Source organism: Tachyglossus aculeatus, chromosome 5 (genome assembly GCF_015852505.1).
Source record: "Tachyglossus aculeatus isolate mTacAcu1 chromosome 5, mTacAcu1.pri, whole genome shotgun sequence".
In the NCBI taxonomy this organism is placed as follows: Eukaryota; Metazoa; Chordata; class Mammalia; order Monotremata; family Tachyglossidae; genus Tachyglossus; species Tachyglossus aculeatus.
Genome location: NC_052070.1, coordinates 18834963 through 18856395, shown reverse-complemented (window position 1 = coordinate 18856395; position 21433 = coordinate 18834963). Strand labels below are relative to the sequence as shown.

Below are 21433 nucleotides of genomic sequence, written 5' to 3'. Positions count from 1 at the left end.
AATGGTAAACCACTTCCTTATCTTTACCAAGAAAACTCTACAGATACACATACCAGAATGATTTTATAGGATGTTCTGAAAAAGCTGTGTCCATTGACTCACTCTGGGTCAGACACAAACTCGACGGCATTTGAAAGAGAAGCTTCATTAAGTGCTAACTCTGTGCCAGGCACTGTGCTGGGGTAGATACAACGGTAATCAGATAGATGCAGTCCCTGCCCCACATGGAGTTTAATGTCTAAGCAAGAGGGAGAGTAAGTATCTTATCCCTACTTTACAGATAAGCAGCTTGGCATAGTGGATAGAGCACGGGGCTGGGAGCCAGGTGGCCGTGGGCTCTAATCCCGGCTCTGCCACTTGTCTGCTGTGTGACCTTGAGCAAGTCACTTCACTTCTCTGGGCAAGTCACTTCACTTCTCTAGTTACTTCATCTATAAAATGGGGGTCGAGACTGTGAGCCCCGTTAAGGACAGGGACTGCGTCCAACCTGATACCTTGAACCTACCCCAGCGCTTAGTATGGTGCCAGGCATATAGTAAGTGCTTAACAAAACCATAATAATAATAATAATAATGATAATTATTAATTATAAGGAAACTAAAGTTAAGTGATTTGCCCAAGATCACAAGTGGCTGAGAGGAGAGGTTGGGTCTTCTAATTCCCAGCTGAATGCTCTTTCCACTAGGGAAAGCTGCCTCTTGAGTACTTCGATATTCTTGAGGATGGTGAGAGTACAGGATGCACTCCGAGTATCCATCACTTCTATAACAGGCAGGGGGAATTATGGCTAGATATAACAAGGGTTAACTTTCAGGAGCTTCACCCAAAAGCAAGCCATCCTCTCAGCCCATCTGTGTAGCTCTTCCCCTGGACACCTGGAGCAATTAAACTATGACCATTACCACCCATCTTATTATACCTTCATTCAATCAATCCATGGTATTAAGTGTTAACTGTGTGCTGAACACGGTACTAAGCATATGGGACAATACAATACAATACAGTTGGTAGATAAGATCCCTGCCCACAGGAGTTTAGTTTTCCCTTAACCTACCTGTTCTCTTCACCCAAAATCCTCCAACTCGTTCTCTCCACTCCTCCCACACCCACCTTCTAGCTGTTTTTCACTCTCCCACCTCTTTTTACTCACCTTTTCCCCCAGCTCGTCTGTACTAGCAAAGTCCTAGACACAGCCACAGATCTGCTTCAGAATCGCAGAACTAAAGGCTACCACTTTAATTTGATACACTCTAGGTAATACACTGGCTACGATGCTCTTCTGAAGATGGAGAAATCCCAACCAAGAAATTAGTAAATACAATAATAATAAACTGACAGTGTAGTGTTAGATTTTAATGGAGGCCTACAAAGTGCTAGTTATGTCCAACTTCTTGGGAGATCTGGATCTGCCTGAACATTACATCTGACTCCTCAAGGAGTTTCGTCCACATCATCTAGGAATGATTTTTGTCATCAAATTGGAAGGCAGATTCATTAACAGTATCACCCTATAATAACAGGCCTTCTACCAGTATCCTAGCAGCGTTCAATGTAATATAGGACATGTCTGTTAGCTAGGACAAGTGAGGATCTTGAAAGATAACAGGGCGGCTAAACTGCTGTAGCACAGTTAGTTAAAATGGTACTACCCAAGCAGGGAAAACAATGTAATGTAAAAAGAGCTAACCCTACTTTCTGAACTTTTAAAACACTGAAAAGGTTGCACTGGCTTTTTGCTAAGGATGAGTTGCCTGGAGTTGTGGAATGCCCCCTACTTTGGAAGGCTGATTTTAATTTTTCACTGCTGTTTCTTACTGTTCTGTGTGCCTGTCTTTTTATCATCATTATCGTTATTATTATTGTATTTATTTACTATGTGTCAAGCACCATTCTAAGCCCTTGGGTAGATACAAGCTAATCACACCGGCCACAGTCCCGGTCCTACATGGAGCTCACGGTCTAAGTAGGAGGGAGAACAGGTACTGAATCCCCATTTTACAGTTCAAGGATCTGAGACACAGAGAAGTGAAGTGACTTGCCTAAGATCACACGGCAGGCAAGTGGCAGAGCTGGGATTAGAACCCAGGTCCTCTGACCCCAAGGCCTGTGCTCTTTCCACTGGGTCACACTGCTTCATCAACCGGAACATGAGCCCCTGATAAGCAAGGGACCAGATCTGAACTGATTCCCTGGAAGCAGCGTGGCTCACTGGAAAGAGCACGGGCTTTGGAGTCAGAGGTCATGGGTTCAAATCCCGGCTCTGCCAATTGTCAGCTGGGTGACTTTGGGCAAGTCACTTAACTTCTCTGGGCCTCAGTTACCTCATCTGTAAAATGGGGATTGAGACTGTGAGCCCCAAGTGGGACAACCTGATCACCTTGTATCCTCCCCAGCACTTAGAACAGTGCTTTGCACATACTAAGCGCTTAACAAATGCCATCATTATTATTATTAGTAGTAGTAGTAGTAGTACAGCACACCTGGCCCATGTCCTCCCTCTGGCCTGGAACGCCCTCCCTCCTCAAATCTGCCAAACAATCATACTTCCCCCCTTCAATGCCTACTGAAGGCTCACCTCCTCCAAGAGGCCCTCCCAGACTAAGCCCCCCTTTTCCTCAGCTTCCCCTCCCCTCCCCATCTCCCCAACTCCCTCCCTTTGCTCTCTCACCTCCCTGCCCCACAGCACTTTATATATGTACATATCTAAAATTCTATTTATTTATATTAATGCCTGTTTCCTTGTTTTGCTGTGTATATATCTATAATTCTATTTATTTATATTGATGCTATTGATGCCTGTTTACTTATTTTGATGTCTGTCTCCCCCCTTCTAGACTGTAAGCCTGTTGTGGGCAGGGACTGTCTCTCTTCAATACTGAACTGTTCTTTCCAAGAGCTTAGTACAGTGTTTTGTACATAGTAAGCGCTCAATCAATCAATCAATCGTATTTACTGAGCGCTTACTGTGTGCAGAGCACTGTACTAAGCGCTTGGGAAGTACAAGTTGGCAACATATAGAGACAGTCCCTACCCAACAGTGGGCTCACAGTCTAAAAGACTACAATATAAAATAAATTTCCTTGTTTGGCTAGTATTAAGAATGAAAATCACTGGGGAAATCTTGAGTGAATAAAGGCAAATGGTAGTTCCTAAAATCACTCAATCAATCAATGGTATTTGAGTGTGGTTGGGAGAGTACAATACAATAAAATTGGTAAACACAATCCCTGCCCCCGAGGAGCTAATTTATCATCATCATCATCAATCGTATTTATTGAGCGCTTACTATGTGCAGAGCACTGTACTAAGCGCTTGGGAAGTACAAATTGGCAACATATAGAGACAGTCCCTACCCAACAGTGGGCTCACAGTCTAAAAGTCTAATTTATGAGAAAATACAGTCAGAGAGAATTATTTTCATACTATTTTGACAGAAGCTGAGGTGTCCTACTGTTGAAATAATGAAATGAAAATGAAGGGACCGAAATAAATATGACCGAATGAATGAATGAATACCACCTCTGTTATACTGTATTCTCCCAAGTACTAAGTACAGTGCTCTGCACACACACGCTCAATATGACTGAATGATTACTTGACTGATTCATAAACAGACCAATTATATATATCACCCCCGTGTATTTGTGAATATTCCAAAAAGACGACAAAATAGAAATCCCTAAAACGGCAGGAACTATTTGCCTGGCACTATTTGACTAGCTCCAGGACATGCACAGATGGGTGATGGATAAATCAATGCAAACGTTATGCTGTGGGAATAGGTTACAGATTTTTTGTATTATTCAGGCTTACTAGGAAGGCAGATGAATAACCCTTTCATAAATATTGCCACAATATAAAATAAATTTCCTTGTTTGGCTAGTATTAAGAATGAAAATCACTGGGGAAATCTTGAGTGAATAAAGGCAAATGGTAGTTCCTTCAATCACTCAATCAATGGTATTTGAGTGCGGTTGGGAAAGTACAATACAATAAAATTGGTAAACACAATCCCTGTCCCCGAGGGGCTAATTTATGAGAAAATACAGTCAGAGAGAATTATTTTCATACTATTTTGACAGAAGTTGAGGTGTCTTACTGTTGAAATACTGAAATGAAAATGAAGGGATGTTGCCAACTTGTACTTCCCAAGCGCTTAGTACAGTGCTCTGCACACAGTAAGCGCTCAATAAATATGATTGATTGATTGATTGAAGGGATGTAGACCCAGAACACCTGAACTTACTACAGCTGGGAGTCCTCGGGCCTATGACTCCTGTGAGCACTTGCAGGAAAGATGCTTGAAGGGCAAAGGACTGTGCAAAGTATTGGAATAGCAAGATGAGGCAGAGTTTCCAGGCCAGTGAATCCCCCTACCTTTACTTTGGGGATCCCCTATCAACAATTCTTATAGGCAAACCAGAGTTTTCACAAGACCAAGAACACAATGTTAAGTAAAAAGTACATACATTTCGCCAAAGAAACATGATATACACTTGAAATCATCTTTTCTGCCTAGGCCTCACACGACTTTTGGAAATAGCTTTATTTCCAAAAAAAGAGTTTCTCTCTCTCTCTCTCTCTTTCTCTCTTTCTTTCTCTCTTTCTTCATTCATTTATATTAATGTCTGTTACCCCCTCTAGACTGTGAGCCCCTTGTGGGCAGGAATGTATCTTGTTATATTGTACTCTCCTGTCCAGTAGAAAACTCTACTGTTTTCCCCTAGCTCTCATCTATTTCAATATCTTGTGATCCCTATTTACTAGGAGCTTGCAGTGTACAGAGGGAAACGCCTACCCACTCTATTGTATTGTACTTTCCCAAGTTCTTTAGTACAGTGCTCTGCACACAGTAAGTGCTCAAAAAATACTACTGACTGGGGCTCAATCTTAGTCAGCAACATATAATCACCCCCCTATGCACAGAACTGAACAGTATAAAGAAAAAAAACATGACAAAATGGGTCATGTCCAAATCTTCTGAAATAGATTTTCGGCTTATTGCTGAATTGACAGCTTGTTAAGCTAGATAAACGGGATATATCAAAATGCAAAAAAAAAAAATCTTGTTTTACCAGTTTTACAGCTAGCAGGTCTAATGTACTCTTTAAACAACAGCGAGGTTTACTTTGTCAGCACTGCTTCAAGGGCACTCAAGTCCAGATGGATTTTTTTTAATGGTATTTGTTAACTGCTTACTATGTCCCAGGCCCTTTCATTCAATCATTCACTCAATTGTATTTAATGAGTGTTTATTTACTGTGTGCTAAAAACTGTATTAAGCACTTGGGAGAGTACAATATAACAAGATAGATTCCTGCCCATAAGGGGCTCACAGTCTAGAGGGGGTAACAGACATTAATATAAATGAATGAAGAAAGAGAGAGAGAAAGAGAGAGAGAAAGAAAGAGAGAAAGAGAGAGAGAGAGAAAGAAAGAGAGAAAGAAAGAGAGAAAGAGAGAAAGAAAGAGAGAAAGAAAGAGAGAGAGAGAGAGAGAAAGAGAGAGAGAAAGAGAGAGAAAGAGAAAGAGAGAGAGAGAAAGAGAGAGAAAGAGAGAGAAAGAAAGAAAGAAAGAAAGAAAGAGAGAGAGAGAGAGAAAGAAAGAGAGAGAGAGAGAGAAAGAAAGAAAGAAAGGAAGGAAGGTAGGCAGGAAGGAAGGAAGGAAGGAAGGAAGGAAGGAAGGAAGGAAGGAAGGAAGGAAGGAAGGAAGGAAGGAAGGAGGGGAAGAAAGGAGGGGAAGAAAGGAGGGGAAGAAAGGAGGGGAAGAAAGGAGGGGAAGAAAGGAGGGGAAGAAAGGAGGGGAAGAAAGGAGGGGAAGAAAGGAGGGGAAGAAAGGAGGGGAAGAAAGGAGGGGAAGAAAGGAGGGGAAGAAAGGAGGGGAAGAAGGAGAGAGAGAGAGAGAGAGAAAGAAAAAGAAAAAGAAAGAAAGAAAGAAAAGGAAAGAAGGAAAGAAGGAAAGGAAAGAAGGAAAGAAAGAAGGAAAGAAAGAAAGAAAGAAAGAAAGAAAAAGAAAGAGAAAGAAAGAAAGAAAGAGAGAGAGAGAGAAAGAAAGAAAGAAAGAAAGAAAGAAAGAAAGAAAGAAAGAAAGAAAGAAAGAAAGAAAGAAAGAAAGAAAGAAAGAAAGAAAGAAAGAAAGAAAGAAAGAAAGAAAGGAGCAGATATATACCTATGTGCTGTGGGAAGGGGAGGTAGAATGACTAAGGAGCAAGTAAGAGCTGCACAAAAGGGAGTGGAAGGAGAGGAGGGCTTAGTCAGGGAAAGCTTCTTGGAGATGTACCTTCAATAAGGCTTTGAAGTGGGGGAGAGCAATTACCTGTCTGATAGGAGGGAGGGTGTTCCAGGCCAGAAGTAGGATATGGGCGAGTGGTCTTGTACTACATGCTGCAGCAGATGTAAGCTGATCAGGTTGGACACAGTACATGTCCCACATGGGGGGCTCACTCTTAATCCCCATTTTCCAGATGAGGCAACTGTGAGGAATAGCTAAGTTAAGTGACTTGCCCAAGGTCACACAGCAGATGAGTGGCAGAACCACTACATTCAACAGTTTTTGCTGGGCTTGACTGAAAAAAAAATTCATAAAATATCATATATCGTTCTCAAACATCCAGGTGAAGAGAAAACATCGCTACTCACATGATCCTCACTAATCTAACTACACTAATTTTCCTCTACCTCGGGGCAGTTATTTCTATTTAAAACAACACTTGAATACCAAATACACTGCTTGTTCTTCAAGTGATATGCTCTACTGAATTTGGTATTCAGAATTTTAAAGAATAGGGCAACCAATTTGGGTAGAACCGAGATACAAACTACCTTACCTAGTACAGGATTTGCGACCAGGCTACCCTTGGGAAATCACACATCGTCAGTGAGTACAGCAACCGATAATGGGTCCGTGAGATGGGGGTGCAGTTTGTGTAAGAGCCATCTGGTTGGCTTATGAAGTTGTCCGGGCATCGTATTAATTCTACCAGTCCCAAGGCAAGGGGGTTGAACTACGGTCCAACATGGCAGCACCTCCCTCACGGACTCGGCGCCGCCTCTTCCAGTCTGTCACGTGATGCAACCTGACCCTCGGCCCCATCCTCTCTGGTCTGAGGGTGGTCCTGCCTCGAACCACCACTGGCCCAGGAGGATTTATTCTTTATTTATTTTCAAATAAAAAGAAAACCAACTTGAGGCTTCCGCAGGTGCTTTCTGCTTCAGCCCTCTTCCCCGACACTGCGTGGCTAGCGGTGGCAGCATTGGCCGCTCTCCGCAAGCTCCGTCCCCCTCCCTTCACCTGAATACGTTTCGCAGAGCAAAGTGTGTCAAACTGTCATGAACCCCAAGAACTACAGCATCCACTGCCTTTTCCACCGGGGCTGGGTGAAGGAACAGAGAAAACAACTGCCTTTCCTCCCAACTACCAAGGGGATCTGCTCCTGACATCTTCTGCAGGCCCCAAGCCATGGGGATTTAAGCAGCCGTTCAGAGTTCTAGGCTCTTCTCCCCAAAAGCCAAGTGAAGAAACAGAGAACTGTGTTCAGTTTTACAAGTTATTTAAATGGTGCTGCTAGGACCTCAAAAAAAAAAAAAAAAGACATGGTTTCAAGAGAATCTTTAGTAATTATAGGAATGGCCCATCAAAAAACTGGATAATTTTGAACAGGGAAAAGCCTAAGGAAATACAGATGGGGATAAAGATTCCAAAATATATAGGCTCAAGATGACTGATTGGCCACATTAAAAAAAAAAAAAAGATCGAGAGTTAATGGTGGAGAGGAGTCAAATGAGTCAAAGTTGCAGGGCAGCTATTTTAAATCCGTGTGATATTAGGATGCTCATATATACAAAATACATGCTATGCAAGAGCAAAAGAGTAATGTTTCTGCTATACTTGGCATTGTTGAGGTTATTAGAGGGATACTATGTCCAGTTCCGGCATCCATATCTTGAGATATTGAAAAAATTGGTCAGGATCCACAGAACAGCAATGGAAGTGATTAAGAGATTAGAAAGCAGGATCCAAGAGGAAAAGCTGTAAGGGGTAGGTTTGTTTGTGAAGGGGCTTTAAGTGTTTAACTTCTGAGAATAGAGTGTTCTGGTGCCATTTTAAGCCCCCATCTGCCCATGATCTTAAAATCAGTGCTTGGGATAAAAAAGACACACACATCCACATTCCCAGAGGATTGCCATGATCAATGAGGCCTCTCTCCCTAACATTTACAATGTCCTTCACTATCTACGCAAATCTGTGTCACTGTGGATAGGACTCCTCATACAGTGTTAAAACACCATTCTGGGCCTTTTTCTGCCCCCTGCTCTTGGCTATTTACAGTAGCAGTATGTTAAATTCTGGGTAATCTTGGCTTCATAGCAAAAGAGAACATGAAAGGCTATTTAATGATCTTGACCAACTGCTCTCCATTTCCTGAGGAGAAAATCAATAAAGAAGGATCTCTTAAAGAGCACTTCAGGTGATAGTGGAGTGGAAAAAATTGGGGAACCTGGCAGCCCAGGTGATATAATAAGAATAATAATGATGGTATTTGTTAAGCACTTACTATGTGCTAGGTACTGTACTAAGCCCTGGAGTGGTTATAAACAAATCGAGTTGAACACAGTCCCTGTCCCATCCTGGGGCTCACAGTCTCAATCCCCATTTTACAGATGAGGTAGCTGAGGCACAGAGAAGTGAAGTGGCTTTCCCAAGGTCACAAAGCAGACAAGTGGTAGAGTCAGGATTGGAACTCATGACTTTCTGGTTCCCTGGCCCATGTGCTATCCACTATAGCATGCAACTTAACCAACGCATACAAGTATTGGTGCTAGATTCATTGTAGTGAGACAGGGGCTAGCTTGTAGCTGTACAACTAAGCACGCAGTGGCAACATGAAGCACATTAACCTTCCTGCCCCTAATGCATGTCAAAGGGAAAAGTGGCATGGGGTGGCTAGCAAGGATCTGTGGGCTATTTCTCCAAAAGCCCTGGCAACCACGGCTGAACTAGGTCCCCCGGCAAAACAATGGCAAAAGCCAATGTTTAATCAATGTGAACACAAGGATTCAAATATAAGTTCCCCAGAGCCGATGTTTTGCATTGCCCTCACCAAGATTGATTAAAGGATTAAGCAGTTTCTAAACATATGACCTAGTTAAGATCTGCAAGGCACGGGTGCCTCTGCTCTTAAGGTTTGTGTTTGGAGAAAAACAGTAGAATCAGTCCGTTATTCTAAAACACAGTCCTAATGTCTCTGGCCTATTGAACAGATATTGGTTATGTAGGGAAAAACAATCTCACCATGTGGAAATCTTCATCAGGATCTCAGGAAGGAACAGATTAAGGAGACCTACGCAGCCAGGCAGTTAGCAGACCAGGAGGGAGAGCAAGGCTTACCCTATGGGAAAATCCCCAGGAAAACCAAGCTCCATCCCAAATGGCCCCGGAGCATAGCTAGCTCTTTTCCTTTGGCAGAGAAGACCATACTATCAATCAATCATTTGTATTTATGGAGTACTTCCCAGGGTGCACAACACTGTAGTAAGCGCTTGGGAGAGTACAACACAACATAATTAACAGATACGCTCCCTGCCCCTTAAGCAAATTAAGCTTAATTAAGCAAACCAGACTCCCTCACCCACTAATGCTCCCTGCTTGGGTCACAAAGACTTTAACCTTTTCTTCCCAAAAGCCCTGTTTGGAAGATTTGAAAGCACACTACCATAGCTAAGATAATAAACTGGTGCTTCCTGCCTCCTCTTCTGTGCCTGAACTTGCCTTCTAGTCAGTCATCTGAGAGACAGGGAAGTGGAAGACCCATTTCTCCTACCAACCTGAGTTTGCTTCACATAAGACACAGAGACTTCAGGAACACGTACATGCAAAGCACATACATGGCCTAGTGGAAAGGAAAGAGAACGGGAAACCAAAGGACTGGGATTCTAATCCCGGCTCAGCCAATGACTTCCTGAGTGACCTCGGGCAAGTAACTTAACTTTGCTGCCCCTCAGTTTCCTCAACTGTAAAATGGGGATTCAATAGGTGTACTCCCACCTAATTAGTCTGTGAGCCCTAGGCGGGACAGAGACTTTGTCCAAGGCAGGACAGGATAAGTGCTTCGGTCAGTGTGGTAGCAGGTTGAATGGTGAGAAAAGGGCAAATATTAGCAATATTGTGAAGGGATAACTAGCAGGATTTGATGACAGATTGAATATGTACGTGGTACGAGAGAGATGAGTCGAGAAAAACGCCAAAATTGTGGGCTTGTGAAACATGGAGGATAGTAGTATTGTCTAAAGCGATGGGAAAGACAAGGGAAGGACAGGGTTTGGTGGGGAAGATAAGGAGTTCAGTTTGGGACATGTTTACTTTAAAATGTCTCCCTGGATGTCCTGAAAGAATGGAAAGCCCCTGTCTAGGCTGTGAGCTCGTTGTGGGCAGGGATTGTCTCTCTTTACTGCTGTATTCTACTTTCCAAGCACACAGTACAGTGCTCTACACTCAGTAAGCACTCAGTAAATACGACTGAATTAATGAAGGAAAGACAAAACTGCAGGAAGGAGAGAAGTCAGGGCTCCTAAACATAGTGAAAATTGGGAAAGCAAATAGTAGGGCCAGATGAGACTTGCGGGGGCATAAACCATTGAAGTGGGCCTTTTAATCTTTTATTGTCCTGTTGACTGGATGAAAGAGAAACAGAAGAAAACTGGAGGACATAAGAGCAGGCAGGCCTTCCAAATAGCTCTGGGCCTTTCTCAGTATAGAAAAATACATTTTCTTTCCATGCCTGAGAAAGTAAAGGCTCTTTCACCTCTCTGTTCTTTCTCCATCTTCTCTTAGAAAATTCCTTTCCTATTTAAATGCCTTTATTGGGATCCCTTTCTCCTGGAAACATTCTCTACCCTCAGCTAACACTGTCTTCTCCTGGTTCTCCTCCTATTTCTATGGCTGCTCCTTCTCATTCTCTTTCACAGGGTTCTCTTCTGCCTTCCACCCTCTAACTGTTGGGGTGTCTCACGGTTCAATTTGGGTCTCCACGTACACCCACTCTCAAGCAGAACTCACTCATTTCTACAGCTTCAACTACCATCTCTAAACCGCCAATGCCCAAATATACCTCTCCGGTTCTGTCTTCTCTCTTCTTCAGTCTCGCACTTCCCCCCGGCTGCCGGACATCTCTACTTGGATGTCCCACCAACACCTCAAACTTGACATGTAAAAATGAAATTCGTCTTCCCAACCTCTGTCTCACAAGCCCATAACCTTGGCATTATCTTCGACTCATCTCTTTCACCCAACCCACATATTCCATCTGTCACCAAATCCTGTCAGATCTACCATCACGATATTGCTAAAATCCACCCTTTCCTATCCATTCAAATAGCTACTATGCTGATCCAAGCATTTATTATTTCCTGCTTCAACTACTGCATCAGCCTCCTTGATGCCGCCCATCCACCTCCACAACCAACAGAAACTCCTTAGCACTGGCTTTAAGGCATCAATCTGCTCTCCCTTCTACCTGACCTCATTGATCTCCTACTACAACCCAGCTGGCACACACCACTGTGCAAACACCAACCTATTCTCTGTGTCTCAGTCTTGTTTTCCCTTGGGCCTGAACTCCCTCCTCCTTCACATCTGACAGTCCACCACCCTCTCCACCTTCAAAACCCTCCTAAAATCACATCTCCAAGAAGTCTTCCATGCTTAAGCCATGTATTTCCGCTATCCGCCTTTCCCTCTGCATCCACTATACTTGGCTGTTACCCTTTAAGCACTCTGATACCTCAGCCACACAATTAGCAAATATATCAGTAAATATTCATATGCTCTACTATTTCCTCTGCTTCTAATCTATTTTAATGTCTGTCTTCCCCTGTAAACTGTAAGCTCCTTGTGGGCAGGGATCCATTCCATTAACTCTGCTGTACTTTCCCAAATACCTAGTACAAGGCTCTGCACACAGTAAAGGCTCAATAAACAACACTGATTCACTGAATGACTGATTGGGCATCGGTATCAAGATTAAAAGTTATTAAGGAACTCATAAAACACCAGTGACTTTTCTTCCCTGCTCCTATCTTTGGAAAGCAGATACTGAGACAATACAAGAATTCACCTCGCTGACAACAGGAAAGCTGAATTAGCACTATTTGATCATTCAATCATTTTTATAAAGCACTTACTGTGTGCAGAACACTGTACTAAGTGGTTGGGACAGTAAAATATAACAATAAGCAGTGACATTACCTGCCCAATATCAAGTTCCATAAGGCAAAAAAAAAGAGTTGCCCTCAAATGTGTCTTTCAGAGAGACTCTCTTGTCCCACTGCATACCTGAAAATACAAAGTAGTGCACACTTCCTGGCCCCTCACCACTCACAGTGAGTATTTATCAGACGCCAATGGTTATTATTAATTTTTAAGATAATTAATAATCACAATTGTCTTGTTAAGCATTTCCTATGTGCCCAGGACTGTACTAAGTGCTGGGGATAGACATAAGATAATCAGATTGGACACAGTCCCTGGTGCATATGGGGCTCATGGTCTAAGTGTGGAGAACAGGTATTTAATCTCCATTTGCCAGGTGGAGTAACTGAGGCACAAGGAAGTGAAGTAACTTGCCCAAGGTCAAACAGAAGATAAGTGGTGAAGCTGGTATTAGAACCCAAGTCCTCGGACTCCCAAATCATGGTCTTTCCACTAGGCCACATTGAGAACTTATTCTTCCACTGATTGCGAAGCTTGGAAAGAAGATATCCCCAAATAAGGAACAGTAAAAATTACTCTGAGAACCTATCGCTTGTTTTAGTGAAGCAGATCTTGAAAAGAAGAATAGTATTTAGGAAATACCTCAGGAACATTTTGACATAAATTTCTGTGTCGGTAAAGAGTTTTCTAAAGTGCATACAGTTTGGAAGCCAAGTTATATAAACTATATTTTTGTCAGATGCTTTGTGAAAAGAAGTTCATAGAAAGGTTCAATGTGGATAATTGGCACTATTTGGGAGACAATCGTTGTGTACACATTTGCAATAAGACAGGTATGTCATGATAAATGTGTTTGTGCCACCATCATCATCATCAATCGTATTTATTGAGCGCTTACTATGTGCAGAGCACTGTACTAAGCGCTTGGGAAGTACAAATTGGCAACATATAGAGACAGTCCCTACCCAACAGTGGGCTCACAGTCTAAAAGGGGGAGACAGAGAACAAAACCAAACATACTAACAAAATAAAATAGAATAGATATGTACAAGTAAAATAAATAAATAAACAGAGTAATAAATATGTACAAACATATATACATATATACAGGTGCTGTGGGGAAGGGAAGGAGGTAAGATGGGGGCGATGGAGAGGGGGACGAGCCACCACCTGCAGTAGTTATAGATATCAAGCAGTCAGGCAGTACCAGTGTTAATCAGCTCTTCTCAAAAAGCTAAACGATGTTATTAAGTCAATAGTGAACTTTTCAATTAATTTCTTTCTGAAAAGACTAAATGCTTGGGAAAGTATAATACAGTAGAGTTGCTGACAAGTTGCCTGCCCAAGAGGAGCTTACAGTCTAGAGAGGGAGTTATGTAAATAGCTACCTGAAACTTATTTTATTGTCTGATTGCTGTTGGGCTGGGAGAGAGGTAAATATTATAAGTGGGTACAGACCCAAGTGCATAGGTGACTCAGAAAGAAGGACTTAGGGAAGGCTTCTTGGGGAAGACAGGATTTTAGTAGGGCTTTGAACGTGGGGAGAGAGGTGCTTTGTCAGATATTTGGGGAGAGAGGATGTTCCAGGCCAAAGGGAGGACCTTGTTTTGTTGTCTGTCTCCCGCTTCTAGATTGTGAGCCTGTTGTTGGCTAGGGACCGTCTTTATATGTTGCCAACTTGTACTTCCCAAGCGCTTAGTACAGTGCTCTGCACACAGTAAATACTCAATAAATACGATTGAATGAATGAACAAGATAGATGAGATCACTGGTACAGTGAGCAGGTTGGCATTAGAGGAGTGAAGTCATGGGCTGGGATGTAGTAGGAGATCAATGAGGCAAGATAGAAGGGAAAGAGTACTTAATGAGGGCCTTAAAGCCGATAGTCTGTTTGAACACCTGGAGGTTTTTGAGACAAGGAGAGATGTGGACTGAGCATTTTTTTCAGAAAAACATTCCAGGCAACAGGGCGAAGTATGGATGAGCTAGGGGAGAGATGGGAAACAAGAAGGTCAGCGATGAGACTGATGCAGTGATCAAGGCGGGGATACGATAAGGCTCAGATCAGCATAGTAGCAGTTTGGATGACAAAGAAGGAGAAAATTCTAGAGATGTTCTGAAGGTAGAACTGGCAGGATTCGGTGACAGAATATGTGAGTTCCCACTTAAGACTGTGAGCCCCATGTGAGATAGGAACTGTGTCCAATCTGATTAACTTGGCTCTACCCCAGCACTTAGAACAGTGCTTGGCACAGAGTAAGTGCTTACCAAATACCATAATTGTTAATAAACATTATACAACTTGGCCTAATGAAAAGTCGCAATAGGCACCTTACTGATAACTCCCACCAAAGAGAAAATGCTTTCATCAAATATTCTGTTCCCCAAACTCAACCCTCAGGGTTTACACCAGAGGTATCAAAGCCAAATTGGTATAAGTGACCTACAGTTAAAATGTACACAACCTAACCTAAAGGGGAAAGATATGATCTACTGCCAGCAGGGCATCTTACATCTCCATTTTCTTTCCCTGCTACTCCCCAACTGAACTCTTTATTCCTTCCCATCTCTCCACATCAAACAAAAACTCCCTTTCCACCGGCTTTAAAACATTCAATGAGCTTGCCCTCTCCTACCTTACCTCACTTATCTCCTACTACAGCCGAGCCTGCACACTTCACTCTTCTAGCCCCAATCTCGTCCATCTCACTGCCGCTGACCCCTTTCCCACGTTCTCCCACTGGTCCACAGACACCAAACCACCACTCTCCCCATTTTCAAAGCCTTATTAAGGTTACATCTCCTCCAAAAGGCCTGCCCCCACTAAGGCCCCTTTTCCCCAACTCACACTCTCTTCTGCAACATCTAGGCATTCGGATCTGAATCCTTTAGGCATTTGGTACTGACCTTACCGTCAGCCACACAGAACTTATGTACATATCTCTAAACTATTTATTTACATTAATGTCCCTCTCCCCTCCAGAGTGTAAACTCATAGTGGGCAAGGAACGTGCCTGCCAACTTGGTTATTTTGGTCTCTTCCAAGCACTTAGTACAGTGCTCTGCACAAAGTTAGGGTTCAATATATACCACTGGTTCTCTAGTTGTGAGCAGATAAGCCCTGAGGTGATATTGGAGGATATTTCCTGGGGAAAAGAAAATCAATTGAGGAAAGCCTTCTAGAGCCTCCTTAGACTAGACTATGTGGGACAGGGACTATGTCCAACCTAATTAACTGGTATGTGCCCCGGTGCTTACAACAGTGTTTGACACATAGTGAGCACTTAGCAAATACCATTAAAAAAAAAAGTTGAACTTCAGGAGGCCTTTGGAGGTAAGGAGAATTATGCTCTGTTGGATTTGAAGGAGGAAAGAGTTCTAGGCAGGATGGAGGCCCTGAGCAGAGTGTTAGTGGTAGAAGCAGTGTGGCTTAGTGGCAAGAGCCCGGGCTTGGGCGTCAGAGGTCAAAAGTTTTGTCCCAGCTCCACCACTTGTCAGCTGTGTGAATTTGCACAAGTCACTTAACTTCTCTGTGCCTCAGTTACCTCATCTGAAAAACAGGGATTAAGACTGTGAGCCCCACATGGGACAACCTGATTACCTTGTATCTACCCCAGCGCTTAGAATAGTGTTTGGCACATAGTAAAGACTTAATACCATCATTATAAGCGCTTAGTACAGTGCTCTGCACAAAGGAAGCATTCAATACAACTGAATGAATGAAAGAATCAAGGCTAAGGTACAGTAAGATAATAATAATAATAATAATTATGGTATTTAAGTGCTTACTATGTGCCAGGCACTGTACTAAAATGACAAGCAAATTGGGTTGGACACAGTCCCTGTCCCAAATACAGCTCACAATCTCAATCCCCATTTTACATATGAGGCAACTGAGGCCCAGTGAAGTGACTTGCCCAAGGTCACAGAGCAGACAAGTGGCAAAGACAGGATTAGAACCCATTACTCCTGACTCCCAGCCCCACGATCTAGGCACTACACCATGCTGCTTCTCAGAAGATGAGCCTGGGAGGAACCATGAGGGTGAACTGGGATGTACTGGGAAAAGAGGTGCGTGAGAGGGAGCTGGGGTGCCTTATAGCCAATCATCAGGAGTTCCTGTTTGAGTGGATGAACGAGAAATGACTGGATACTTTTGAGGATTGGAGGGCATGTTTCCAGAACAACATTTTAAAAATAAGATCCTAGTAGCAGAGTGAAGTATGGACTGAAGAGGAGAGACGCTGGAGACTGGTTTCCCGGCCGCCAGCCTCTCTCCTTTCCAGCCCATACTCCATTCTGCTACCAGGATCATTTATACCAGTATATGACAAGCATCTGGACCACGGTGGTGGCCAATGTGCCGGAGAGGGAGGGACCGAGAAAGGGAATACTGGGGACGACGAACCGACATCTGCCTCCTCGGCTCCATGCCATCCAGGGCCCCTGTTCCTGACAGGTTCTGTGCATGTCGAACCACGGGGATTTAAGCTGCAGCGGCAGATTAATTCATTCAATCGTATTTACTGAGTGCTTACTGTGTGCTGAGCACTGTACTAAGCGCTTGGAAAATACAATTAGACAATAAAGACAATCCCTACTCCTCAGTGCCTCTCTATCCTAGCTGAGTGAACCCAGTGAGAATCCTGCTGCTTCCCTTCCGTGCTATCCTAGACCTCTGCTGCTGACGTGCTGTGGCACAAACCACACGGGGACAATCTATAAATGCTATTTATTGAGTACCTACCGTGGGCAGAGTACTGTAGTAAGCACTTGGGAGAGTCCAACAGAGTGGGTAGACAGGACACCTGCTCAAGGAGCTTACGGCCAAGTGGGGGAAACAGATATTAAAATTAATAACATATAGGGGAAATGGAAGAGCATAAGGATATGTACTATGCTGGGGGTGGGATGAGTATCAGAGAGCTTAAGGAGTATACACCCAAGTGAACAGGCAATGCAGAGGGGACGGTGAACAGGGTAGGGAAATGAGGGATTACTCAGGGAAGACCTCTTAAAAGAGGTATGATTTCAGTAGTGTTGTGAAGAGAGTGGAGAATGCTGGCTGGCTGGACATGAAAGGAAAAGGAGTTCCAGGCCAGAGGGAGAAACGTGGGAATGGGGTCATCGACGAGATCGACGACATCCACGTACAGCGAGTCGGTTGGTGAGAGAGGAACAGGGTGTGCAGGCTGGGTGGTAGTAGATCAGTGAGATAAAGTTGGGGAGGAGAGCTGAATGATGGTTTCTGTTTGATGCAGAGATGGATGGGCGACCATTGGAAGTTTCTGAGCTTTTTGGAGAAGAATGATCCAGGAAGCAGAGTGAAGAAAGAACTGGAGCGGGGAGAGATAGGAGCAGGGAGGCCAGCGAGGAAGTTGATGCAGTAGTCCAAGTAGGCTATAAGAGCTTGGATCATCACGGTAGCAGTTTGGATGGCGAGGAAAAGGCAGATTTTAGCAACGTTGTGAAGGTAGAAGCAACAGGATTTGGTGACAGATGGAGTATGTGGGTTGAGTGAGAGATGATTTGAGGAAAATGCCATGGTTACAGGCTTATGAGTCAGAGAGGGCAATGGTGTTATCTACAGAGATGGAAAATACAGGGAGAGGATGGGGTTTAGGTGGGAAGATGAGGAATTCTGTTTTGGACATAAGTCTGAGGAGCTCATTGTGGGCAGGGAATGCACTGTTCTGTTTTCTCCCAAGTGCTTAGTACAGTGCTTTGCACACAGTAAGTGCTCAAGAAATACGACTGAATGAATCTAAGTGGAGATTCAAGTTGCAGCTAGTGCCCTCGATGCCTTCTCCCACCAGAGAGCCCCTGCTGCCTCCCAGAAACCTGCAATGGCCCCCCTCCATGCCAAATAAACAAAATTTTAAAAAAGTCAATGGGGTGCTGTGGCTAGAGAAGACAGCTTTCAGGCTCGCTGTGGCTCAGAGTTGCTCACTCCTACAGCAGCCACCGGTCTTCCTCAGCTTTTGTGAAGGCCTCATGTTGTAGGGACTTTTGCCCCCCACACTGGCTGGTGGAAAGCCGGGTGGGACAGAGTGTCTCCGAACAATCAATCAATGGTATTTATCGAGCCCTGTACTAAGCGCTTGGGATAGTACAATTCAACAGAGTTAACAGACATAGTCCTTGCCTCGCAAGGAGCTTACAATCAGAGCTATTTATTAAGTACTTATGTGCTGAGCATTGTAGTAAGTACTTGATTTGATGCATACGTTCCCTGCCCACCAGGAGCTTTTTGAAAGTTGAAAGAGAGTGAGGAGTCACAGGAAATACCAAGGATGTGAGTTTTGGAGACAAAAGGAATGGTGCTGCCAACTGTTACTGCCAAGTTAGGTGGAAGGGTGACTTTGCCAGGGAAGTTGAATTCAGTTTTAGACATATTAACCTGAAAGTGTGCAGGGGGAGAGATATGGGAGCAGAGGTTTGGGGGCTGCGGGGGATGGGGACAGAAATGACTTCCCTTGTTTACCACCCTCCTGTAGCCTGGACCCAGGCTGAACTCTACTCTCAAGTGAGACACTCACCCCTGGTGTGCAAAAAATAATGGCTTTTAGGGGGGATTCAGTGGGCATCAATCAATGGTATTTATTGAGTACTTTCTAGAGGCAGAACTGAGTGCTTGGGAGAGCTCAATACAAAAGAATTAGAAGTAATGATAAGTGCTGATTATAGCGGGCGAAAGAGTGGGAAAGTTAAATGCTATTTAAATTGTAGACTCCACCCACACCTTAGCACCCACAGAACCTGACCCTTTCTCCGCACTAGCAAAGAGACGTGAAGCAGAGGATCCATACTTCCTCCCAAAAGCCTGCTTTCCAAGGAAAGAGACATGAAGCAGAGGATCCATCCTTTCTCCCAAAAGCCCGCTTTCCGAGGCTAAGCCAGCGGACGGCAGCGAGGTGGCTCACCCTGCTTGTTGCTGCACTGTTTGGCCTGGCCCTGGGTTAAAATGACGACGACTGCTTATCAGTTTTCACTGGAGTTCATTTCAGCTGAACTTCAATTATTCAAGATAAACATAATCCGGAATCTAGTTGTATTTGTGCAGCCGCGATGCTGGCTGGCTAGCAGAAAATTATGTTTAGGCTCTCAAGGGTTTTTCTGACCAATCCAAAGCCGGACCTTGGAGGAGAGACAACCAGAGCTGCAGGGCACTGGCCCACATTAACTTAGATAAGAACGAGCATGGAATTTACCAAGGAGAGCAGGTGAGGGAGGAGTCTCTGATTTTCCAACTTCTAGAAAACTCTGAAGGTAGTGTTCAGTTGGACCAAGGATGGCCCTGCTTGTACGTATCTTTAAGACTGTGAGCCCATTTTTGTTTAGGGTTTGTCTCTTTGTTGCCCGAATTATACTTTCCAAGTGCTTAGTCCAGTGCTCTGCACACAATAAGTGCTCAATACAACTGAATGAATGAATATATATCATAAATTATTTATTAATATTAATGTTTAGACTTCAAGTTCTTGTCGGCAGGGAACATGACTGCCAAATCTGTTGTACTGTACTCTCCCAAGCATTTAGTACAGTGCTCTGCACACAGTAAGCACTTAGTAAATACAATTGATTTGAATGACTGCTTGGAGCATTGAGGACACCCCAATAATATACTAATATTTTTGGGAGGGGGGGTTATTTCTTCTTATTATTCTTTCCCTGTGGGGTGGAGTAGGTGTGGCACTCTCTCTCTCACTCGCTCTCTCTCATTTGAATCAGTTGTCCTTGTATTCTTTTCAAGCATTGAGTACAGTACCCTGCACACCATAAAATCTTGATACATGAAAAAGCAACCAAGCAAACCATGGATTGAACTTCCTGGAATGGGAATTCTGGGAAACACAGAGTCTCAAAGGATTGGTCATGTCCCTTGAGTGACAAATAGGAGGCAGGATGAGGGTCAAATTCATCCCTGCTCCTCCTCTCCTGTCCCCAACCTCCAGAGTCATTGGTTACTCCAAGGGCCAGGGAGCAAATGCCCCCTCTTCTTCATGGTAGTCCTTTCAGCTCCCATGGCAGCACATAAATAAAAACGGTTACCTTCAGCTAGGCCTTTTGTATTTTTTAACACTAAACATCAGTACTGCAGTATCAGTCAATGGCATTTTAATAATAATAATAATAATGGCATTTATTAAGCGCTTACTATGTGCCAAGCACTGTTCTAAACGCTGGAGGTTACAAGGTGATCAGGTTGTCCCATGGGGGGCTCACAGTCTTCATCCCCATTTTGCAGATGAGGTAACTGAGGCCTAGAGAAGTGAAGTGACTTGCCCAAAGTCACACAGCTGACAGGTGGCGGAGCCGGGATTTGAACCTATGACCTCTGACTCCCAAGCCCGTGCTCTTTCCACCGAGCTACGCTGCTTCTCCATTTTAAGTGCTTATTGTGTGCAAAGCATTACACATATGCTTACTAATGCCATGAAAACAAAACTTTGTCCTCCCATTTTAAACATGAATTTCCACGAATGAATTAGTGAGGACAACTCAGCTTTGCCTGTTCTGGCCGTAAATTTCACAAATTTACCCATGTCTGTCATTTAACCACTCCTTGCCTTTCTTCCCTACACTACTTGTACCTGAAATAATTTCCCCTCACACCATCCTTCTCTACTTAAAAGCATTTCCTTATCAGGGAGAAGATGTTCAATCAATCAATCAATCAATCGTATTTATTGAGCGCTTACTGTGTGCAGAGCACTGTACTAAGCGCTTGGGAAGTACAAGTTGGCAACATATAGAGACAGTCCCTACCCAACAGTGGGCTCACAGTCTAAAAGGGGGAGACAGAACAAAACCAAACATACTAACAAAATAAAATAAATAGAACAGATATGTACAAGCAAAATAAATAAATAAATTGAGCAATAAATATGTACAAACATATATATACAGGTGCTGTGGGGAAGGGAAGAAGGTAAGATGGGGGAATGGAGAGGGGGACGAGGGGGAGAGGAAGGAAGGGGCTCAGTCTGGGAAGGCCTCCTGGAGGAGGTGAGCTCTCAGTAGGGCCTGGAAGGGAGGAAGAGAGCTAGCCTGGCGGATGGGCAAAGGGAGGGCATAATGGAGGCATAGAGGGAGGGTATAAATGGAAATGAATCTAGAGGGGGGATGGGTATCAATGGAAAGAAATACGGGGTAAGAGGGATAGAAATGGAAAGAAATCTAGAGGGGAGATGGGTATAAATGGAAAGAAATCCGGGGGAAGAGGG

General features: G+C 43.7%; 1 protein-coding gene across 1 annotated transcript in view; it reads right to left on the bottom strand.

The window, feature by feature from the left end:
* The window catches only part of RALBP1 (ralA binding protein 1), a 68342-nt gene that overhangs the window by 32149 nt on the left and 14760 nt on the right, over positions 1–21433 (bottom strand). The gene's annotated exons all lie outside the window — the stretch shown is intronic.